Here is a 9495-nt window from a genome sequence, read left to right on the forward strand (position 1 = left end):
AAACCATGCTGAGTGCAGAGTCCAGCTTGGCCTTGATCCACGACCCCACAATCCTGACCCTAAAACCCAGTCAAAACCAAGAGTCAGACACACAACAGACTGAGCTACCCAGGTGCCCCTTTATAAATCTTAATTTAGGGCGCCTGGGTGGCTCAGTGGGTTAAGCCGCTGCCTTCGGCTCAGGTCATGATCTCAGGGTCCTGGGATCGAGTCCCACATCGGGCTCTCTGCTCAGCAGGGAGCCTGCTTCCTCCTCTCTCTCTCTGCTTGCCTCTCTGCCTACTTGTGATCTCTCTCTGTCAAATAAATAAATAAAATCTTTAAAAAAAAAGTCTTTAAAATAAATCTTTATTTATCTCAGTATATCTCCTATTTTAGTATCTACTTTGAAATATGGAACCCCTAATAAAACATTTGCTTGAACACAGTTGTTATTTGTTGACCCCCAAAGAGTGACTGACTATGATTGTCTTTCTTTTGCTTCGTAGACTAACAGGGAACTTTTTAAATATCCAAATGTATTTAGTTGGACTTGGACACTTTTTAAATATCCTAATGTGTTTAGTTCATAATAATGAGAGTTAAACAAACATTGAGAACAGAAAGCCTACCATGGGTTCAGTTCTCAATAATCAAAATCAACTATAGACTACTTGTACATACCATGGAATATTTTACCTCTGCCCATACTAACATCTAGATCCCTAGCTCTTTGGAGTTGCCATAGAAGCATGCCCAAGTCCTTCCCTGTTTCAAAATCAATTATGCTAAACCTTATTAACCTTAACTCTCACCAGATTTTTCAATTTTTCTAGTCCCTTGGGTCACTAGGACAATGATGTGGTGTGACTTTCAGAAAGTATGTTTCATTTCCACTGGACATTTAAATATTACATTTCTGGGGCACCTGGGTGGCTCAGTGGTTAAGCCTCTGCCTTCAGCTCAGGTCATGATCCCAGGGTCCTGGGATCGAGCCCCACATTGGGCTCTCTGCTCAGCGGGGAGCCTGCTTTCTCCTCTCTCTCTGCCCGCTTCTCTGCCTACCTGTGATCTCTGTCTGTCAAATGAATAAATAAAATCTTAAAAAAAAAAGATTTAAATATTACATTTCTCTTTTGATTTTCTGAAGCCATGATACTGTGTTTAAATACTTTTAAATGCTTTTCCCTTTCAGGAAGAAATAAGAATAAATTGAGAATCAAGAGTCACTGACATTTAGCCCTGGTTGCACATTAAAATCAGCTAGGAGCTTTTTAAAAATAATTATGCCTCACAGCACTGGGGTGGCTCAGTCAGATTAAGAGGGCAACTCTTGATTTTGGCTCAGGTCATGATCTCTCAGGGTCCTGGGGCAGAGCCCTGGTTGAACTCCACATTCAGTAGGGAGTCTGCTTGTCTCTCTGCACCTACCCCTCTTCGAGCTCTCACTCTCTCTCTCAAATAAATGAATAAACTCTTTTAAAAAATTATGCCTCACCCCACCTACATATATTCTGAGAACTGATTTTGATGTGGGACCTCAGCATATCTTGGATCCATTGCTATACAATTCTATTTGGTTTCTAGTTACAGCTAATTTAGATGACAAGGGAAACCATGTTACTTCCATCTATTTGATTCCTAGGTTTCAGGTAATTAGGAGCAAGAGCTCAAACACTAAAGGATATCTCAAAAATATTATCAGAATCTATTCTGTTCCTAAGTTTAGACAATGAAAGTTCAGATTGTGAGAGGCCATCCTCAAAGAAGGAAAAATTATGCAAGTAAATACCATATATCCTCTTAGCTTTAATAGATTTTCAACTGATTATTCTTTCATTCAAGAAACATTTTTCCTTTATACCATGTGATTGGCAAAATGTAAATACTGGATAACACTAATTGTGGATGTGGGGAGAATGCAACCTTCTTGCATACTGATGGGAGTATAAATGAGTAAGGACATTCTGAAGAGGAATCTGGTAATATTTAATGAAATTACATACATATATTCCCTTAGATCCAGTAACTCCACCATGGGCATAAATTACCCAAGTGACTCCAAAAAGACTCACAAAAGGACTTGAATGAGGACAGTCAGTAAAGCACTGATTTTAATACATGGGAATTAGAGAAACTTAGATATCCATCACAAGGGAAATGGACAGGTAAAATAAGGAGGACAGCAGATAGAAGCAATGAACTGAATGTAAATACAAGAACATGGATGGTGTTTAAAAAGAATGATATGTGAGGAACAAAAAACCCAGAATAGTATAGAATAATAACATTAGTACAAAATAAACACAAACAAACCAATATATTTTACAAGGATAGAAAAATATCAAAGGACACACACCAGACACATTAGAGTTGATACCCATAAGGTAACCATTCAAAGGAAAAAAATAAAAGGCTTTAAAATGGATCAATGTTAAACATTCTCCTGCATTCAAGGTAATAGTTAACCAATTTTCTAGGGAACAAAAGGGAGAAATATTGAGTGCTGACTGTAGGCTAGGTAGTGTGTCTTCCCCCCATCCTTGGAATCCAAACAATATTCTTGTCCTTGGAAGCCTTACAGTATACTTGGGAAAACGAACAGGTTAACAAAAATCTATTTGAGGGGCGCTTGGGTGGCTCAGTGGGTTAAGCCACTGCCTTCAGCTCAGGTCATGATCTCGGGGTCCTGGGATCGAGTCCCGCATCGGGCTCTCTGCTCAGCAGGGAGCCTGCTTCCTCCTCTCTCTCTCTCTGCCTGCCTCTCTGCCTACTTGTGATCTCTCTCTGTCAAATAAATAAATAAAATCTTTAAAAAAAAAATTAAAAAAAATCTATTTGATAAGTACTATATTAGAGTTTGGTGAAAACTGCTATGGAGCACTGTAAGGGATTATAATGTAATACTAATTCATGTGTGTGTGTGTGTGTGTGTGTGTGTACACACACACACATACAAATACATGGGAGTCTGTTACTCGATATATATGTAACTTCCCATCAAAATGATGACAAACATACCATACTTTAATGAGTTGGGCTTTTTTTTTTTTTTCCTTTTCTCTTTTTTAACCTGTCTCCAGGTTTTCTCCTGTCTTTCCATTTTGGTAATGGCTAAGGGGTTGCCAGTTGCAGAAATGCTGGAGTGCCATCTGCTGGTAGAAAGTTTTAAATTCCCAATCTTTCTCAAAATCCATTTTCAAAAACAAAACTATCACATTTATTATAGGATATCTGGGCTTGAAGGAATCTTAGAGATCAGGAGCCTGGTTTTAGAAAGGGGTAAAATATCTCCTTACAAGAGTGCAGCTAATTTAAGGGAAATGTACACACATGCGCTGACAAACGCACAGGTCTCTCCCATCACCACTGTAAGCTTCACAGAACTCTATGGTAAATACTCACAAAGCTAAACTAACTAAATTATCTTAGATATACATATAAACTCCTTTACAGGGGTCCACAAATACGTTTAAACATTTCTATAAGCTCACTTCCCAGGAAAACAATCTTATTAGGAAGGCAGCTTACTGTAGTGTCAAAGGAATGAGCTTCACGATCAGACTTCAGTCCATCTCAGCTTTACTATTTATTAAGAAGCCTTAAAGAAGTTGTTAACGTCCCTGAATCTCAATTTCTTTATATCTAAAAGGGGAATAGTAACCTAATTTACAGAGTTATTGTAGTAATTTGTGGGGGAATATGAAAACTCAAATGCCTAGCCATGTCACAAAAATATTTAATGACTAAACTAAACCCTAATACTAATTTAAATATGCTTTCTAATCCATCCTCAATGATGTCAGATCTTCCTCTCATTTATATTCGATACTTATATTTAATATAAATAATCTGGCAGCTTTAAGAAATTTCATACAATTAATTCCATAAAAACATAAATGGAAGGCAAAATGTGTTTTAACAGTACATCTGGTCAGATCATACTTCTGCTCTAAGATCTTGCTTTTCAAAGTGTGGTCCACAGATCCAGCAGCATCAGCACAATGTGGAAGCAGTTTGAAATGCACAATCTCAGACTCCATTCTAACTTAACAAATTAGAATCTACATTTTAACAAGTTCCCCAAGCGTTTAAAATTTTGATTTAAAATCTGAGAAGCATTACTTTGGGGGACAGCAAATAGAACCTGAGCTCCATTATTTCAGAAGAGGGTTCCAGAACTAGCTGCTTTACTCCTCTTGGTTAAATTTATCTATGTTTTAGCAATTAAGTACTGAAACGTCTTCAGTTCTTTAAAATTTTGGTAAAACTAATTTTGGCAAAACACACAGCACTTAACATACAGCCCATGGAAAGAAGGGAGAAAGGAAAATGCAATACTACTATGGCATTAATTAAAATGATGCGCCAAAGCCAAAAAAGACAGAAATTGACTTGGGTAAACACTATAAGGAATATGGATTTGCAGTTTCTGTTACACCAGAGTTTCTGGTGAATAAACAATTGTAAAATATGGAATTAATCAGTCAGAAACATCATCCAAATTAATGCCCACAGATACATCTGCCCACGCATCTTTTTTTTTTTAAGATTTTATTTATTTATTTGACAGAGAGGGAGATCACAAGTAGGCAGAGAGGCAGGTGGGGGTGGGGCAGCAGGCTCCCTGCTGAGCAGAGAGCCCGATGTGGGGCTCGATCCCAAAACCCTAAAATCATGACCTGAGCCAAAGGCAGAGGCTTAACCCACTGAACCACCCAGGCACCCCTGCCTATGCATCTTTATGAGAGTAATGACAGATGAAGCAGCAATCTCAAACCTAGCACCCAGAACGAGTCAGAGAAACAATCCACAGTTGCTGGGAAATCTGAAAGTCCAGGTGATAAAAAGGCATAAACTTCATGACGATAAAATTGGGCATGGCCCACCCAAGCTTTTAACCAGATATCCTAAAAACAAGTAATGTGTTACTCTGTCCTGTGAAGACAAAACCATTATGAAATATTTGTTTAATATCCACTCTATGCAAGCCATGATGGAATCAAAACAAAGTCATAAAACTATTAAAGAGAAAGAACAGGCACATAATACCATGCAGGCAGGCAAACAGGCAAAAACTGTTTCTGTCAGATAAAGACGCAATATGGAAATAAAGCTAATGTCATTGTAAGTCCTTTATAATCTCAAGTATGAAATCTATCTACCTACTCATGCAGACAAACAATAATAAATAAATAACTTTTTTGAGTGTTTATTAAGTACTAGGAACTGTGTAAAGCATTTTAATGCATTACTTAATTTAATCTTTACAATAAAACTAATAGGTTCTCATAGCCTTATTTAAACCCCCTTCAAAAATCTTTTTTGAAACTTCATTATTATACTCATATTTTATCCTTCATTGTATCTAACTTAATTTTTTATATACACATGGGGTTTTTTCTTCTAAAAAAATGTGGGATACAACTTCTTCTAATAGATCAAAATATACCCTAAATCTAGCACGAGTTTTGTTCTACTCTCCAGCCTGAGAAAATCCTCTCCACTTTCTTTTTCTTTATTCTCCCAACCAACTTATCTTAACAACTCCTTTTATAGAAATTTTTTTAAAAAATTTTTGTTTCATCTTTATACTCATATTCCATCCCTTCATCGTATTTACCCTTATATACGTTATTCATTCTTTAAAATTTGGGGAGGTAGTTTCTTCTAAGAGATCAAAATACTCCCAAAATTAAGTGGGTAACCCTGTTCTATTCACCAGTCTAATATATTTTTTTTTCTTTTTTCTATTTTTTTCCCTTTTTTTTCACTTTTCCAAATTTTTTTTTCTGAACTTATTTTTACCCCCTTTCTTCCCCCCACAATTTGGGGTCTCTTCTGATTTGGTTAAAGCACATTTTCCTGGGGTCTTTGCCATCCTTTTAGTATTTTATTTGCTCCTTCATATATTCTTATCTGGATAAAATGACAAGGCAGAAAAACTCACCCCAAAAAAAAAAAAAGAATAAGAGGCAGTACCAAAGGCCAGGGACCTAATCAATATGAACATTGGTAATATGTCAGATCTAGAGTTCAGAATGACGATTCTCAAGATGCTAGCTGGTCTCGAAAAAGGCATGGAAGATATTAGAGAGAAACCTGTCTGCAGAAATAAAAGCCCTTTCTGGAGAAAAAAGAGGATTAAAATCTAACCAAGCTGAAATCAAAAAAGCTATTAATGAGGTTCAATCAGAAATGGAGGCTCTTACTGCTAGGAAAAATGAAGCAGAAGAAAGAATTAGTGATATAGAAGACCAAATGACAGAGGATAAAGAAGCTGAGCAAAAGAGAGACAAACAACTACTGGACCAGAAGGGGATAATTCGAGAGATAAGTGATACCATAAGACAAAACAACATTAGAATAACCAGGATTCCAGAAGAAGAAGAAACAGAGAGGGGAGCAGAAGGTATAGAGGAGAGAATTATTGTAGAGAATTTCCCTAATATGGCAAAGGGAACAAACATCAAAATTCAGGAGGCACCGAGAACCCCCCTCAAAATTAATAAGAATAAGTCCACACCCTGTCATCTAATTGTAAAATTTACAAGTCTTAGAGACAAAGAGAAAATCCTGAAAGCAGCTCGGGACAAGAAGTCTGTAACATACAATGGTAAAAATACTAGATTGGCACAGACTTTTTTTTTTTAAGTCTTCAAATATTGATTGAGGTTTTATTTTGCATCAGTGCCTTTCTGAATACAGTGGGCAATGCTAAAATGAGCTTCCTATGTACATATGGTTATAAAGAGTAAATAAATCAACCAGAGATCAATGCTAAGATATGCAAGCAAATTCAGTGTAGTTTTAGACCCACCTTTAAACATAAATGCTGAGGATATTTAGAATAAAATAAAGATCCTTGAAAACTTTAAAAAAAAAGAAGAAGAAGAATATATTATTACTAATAGGGTTTTTTTTTAATATTACTAGAGTCCACATTTTATTTATTTTTTTTAATAAACATGTAATATATTTTTATCCCCAGGGGTACAGGTCTGTGAATCGCCAGGTTTACACACTTCACAGCACTCACCAAAGTACATACCCACCCCAATGTCCATAACCCCACCCCCTTCTCCCAACCCCCCTCCCCCCAGCAACCCTCAGTTTGTTTTGTGAGATTAAGAGTCACTTATGGTTTGTCTCCCTCCCAATCCCATCTTGTTTCATTTATTCTTCTCCTACCCACTTAAGCCCCCATGTTGCATCACCACTTCCTCACATCAGGGAGATCATATGATAGTTGTCTTTCTCCGCTTGACTTATTTCGCTAAGCATGATACACTCTAGTTCCATCCACGTTGTCGCAAATGGCAAGATTTATTTCTTTTGATGGCTGCATAGTATTCCATTGTGTATATATACCACATCTTCTTTAGCCATTCATCTGTTGATGGACATCTAGGTTCTTTCCATAGTCTGGCTATTGTGGACGTTGCTGTTATAAACATTCGGGTGCCATGCCCCTTCAGATCGCTACATTTGTATCTTTAGGGTAAATACCCAGTAGTGCAATTTCTGGGTCATAAGGCAGTTCTATTTTCAACATTTTGAGGAACCTCCATGCTGTTTTCCAGAGGGGTTGCACCAGCTTGCATTCCCACCAACAGTGTAGGAGGGTTCCCCTTTCTCCACATCCTCACCAGCATCTGTCATTTCCTGATTTGTTAATTTTAGTCATTCTGACTGGTGTGAGGTGATATCTCATTGTGGTTTTAATTTGTATTTCCCTGATGCCAAGTGATATGGAGCACTTTTTCATGTGTCTGTTGTAGATTGGCACAGACTTACCCACAGAGACGTGGCAGGCCAGAAAGAACTGGCATGATATATTCAGAGCACTAAACGAGAAAAACATGCAGCCAAGAATACTATATCCAGCTAGGCTATCATTGAAAATAGAAGGAGAGATTAAAATGCTTCCAGGACAAACAAAAACTAGAAGAATTTGTAAACACCAAACCAGCTCTAGAGGAAATATTGAAAGAGGTCCTCTAAGCAAAGAGAGAGCATAAAAGTAGTAGATCAGAAAGGAACAGAGACAATATACAGTAACAGTCACCTTACAGGTAATAAATGATACTAAATTCATATCTCTCAATAGTTATCCTGAATGTAAATGGGCTAAATGCCTCCAATCAAAAGACAAAGGGTATCAGAATGGATCAAAATAAAAGACACAGGGTATCAGAATGGATCAAAAAACAAAACCCATCAATATGCTATCTACAAGAAACTCATTTTAGACCCAAAACACCTCCAGATTTAAAGTGAGGGGGTGGAAAACAATTTACCATGCTAATGGACATCAAAAGAAACCTGGGGTGGCAATCCGTAGATCAATTAGATTTTAAGCCAAAGACAATAATAAGAGATGAGGAAGGACACTGTATCATACTCAAAGGGTCTGTCCAACAAGAAGATCTAACCATTTTAAATATCTATGCCCCTAACATGGGAGGAGCCAACCACATAAATCAATTAATAACAAAATCAAAGAAACACATCAACAATAATACAATAATTGTAGGGGACTTTAACACCCCCCTCACTGAAATGGACAGATCATCTAAGCAAAATATCAACAAGGAAATAAAGGCCTTAAATGACACACTGGACCAGACGGACATCACAGATATATACAAAACATTCCATCCCAAAGCAACAGAATACACATTCTACTCTAGGACACATGGAACACTCTCCAGAAGGATCACATCCTGGCTCACAAATCAGGTCTCAACCAGTATGAAAAGATTGGGCTCATTCCCTGCGTATTTTCAGACTACGATGCTCTGAAGCTAGAACTCAGTCACAAGAGGAAAGTTGGAAAGAACCCAAATACATGGAAACTAAAGAGCATCCTTCTAAAGAACGAATGGGTCAAACAGGAAATTCAAGAAGAATTTTAAAAATTCATGGAAACAAATGATAATGAAAACATAATGGTCAAAATCTGTGGAACACAGCAAAGGCAGTCCTGAAAGGAAAATATATAGCAATACAAGCCTTTCTCAAGAAACAAGAAAGGTCTCAAATACACGACCTAGCCCTACACTTAAAGGAGTTGGAGAAAGAACAACAAAGAAAGCCTAAACCCAGCAGGAGAAGAGAAATAATAAAAGATCAGAGCAGAAATCAATGAAACAGAAACCAAAACACAATAGAACAAATAAATAAAAGTAGGAGCTAGTTCTTTGAAAGAATTAATAAGATTGATAAACCCCTGGCCAGATTTATCAAAAAGAAAAGAGAAAGGACCCAAATAAATAAAATCATGAATGAAAGAAGAGAGATCACAACCAACACCAAAGAAATACAAACAATTATAAGAACATATTATGAGCAACTATACACCAGAAAATTTGACAATCTGGAAGAAATGGGTGCATTCTTAGAGATGTATAAACTACCACAACTGAACCAGGAAGACAGAGTAAACCTGAACACACACATAACCAGTAAGGAGATTGAAGCAGTCATCAAAAATCTCCCAACAAACAAGAGCTC

The sequence above is a fragment of the Neovison vison genome, chromosome 2, assembly GCF_020171115.1.
Source record: "Neovison vison isolate M4711 chromosome 2, ASM_NN_V1, whole genome shotgun sequence".
Taxonomy (NCBI): Eukaryota; Metazoa; Chordata; class Mammalia; order Carnivora; family Mustelidae; genus Neogale; species Neogale vison.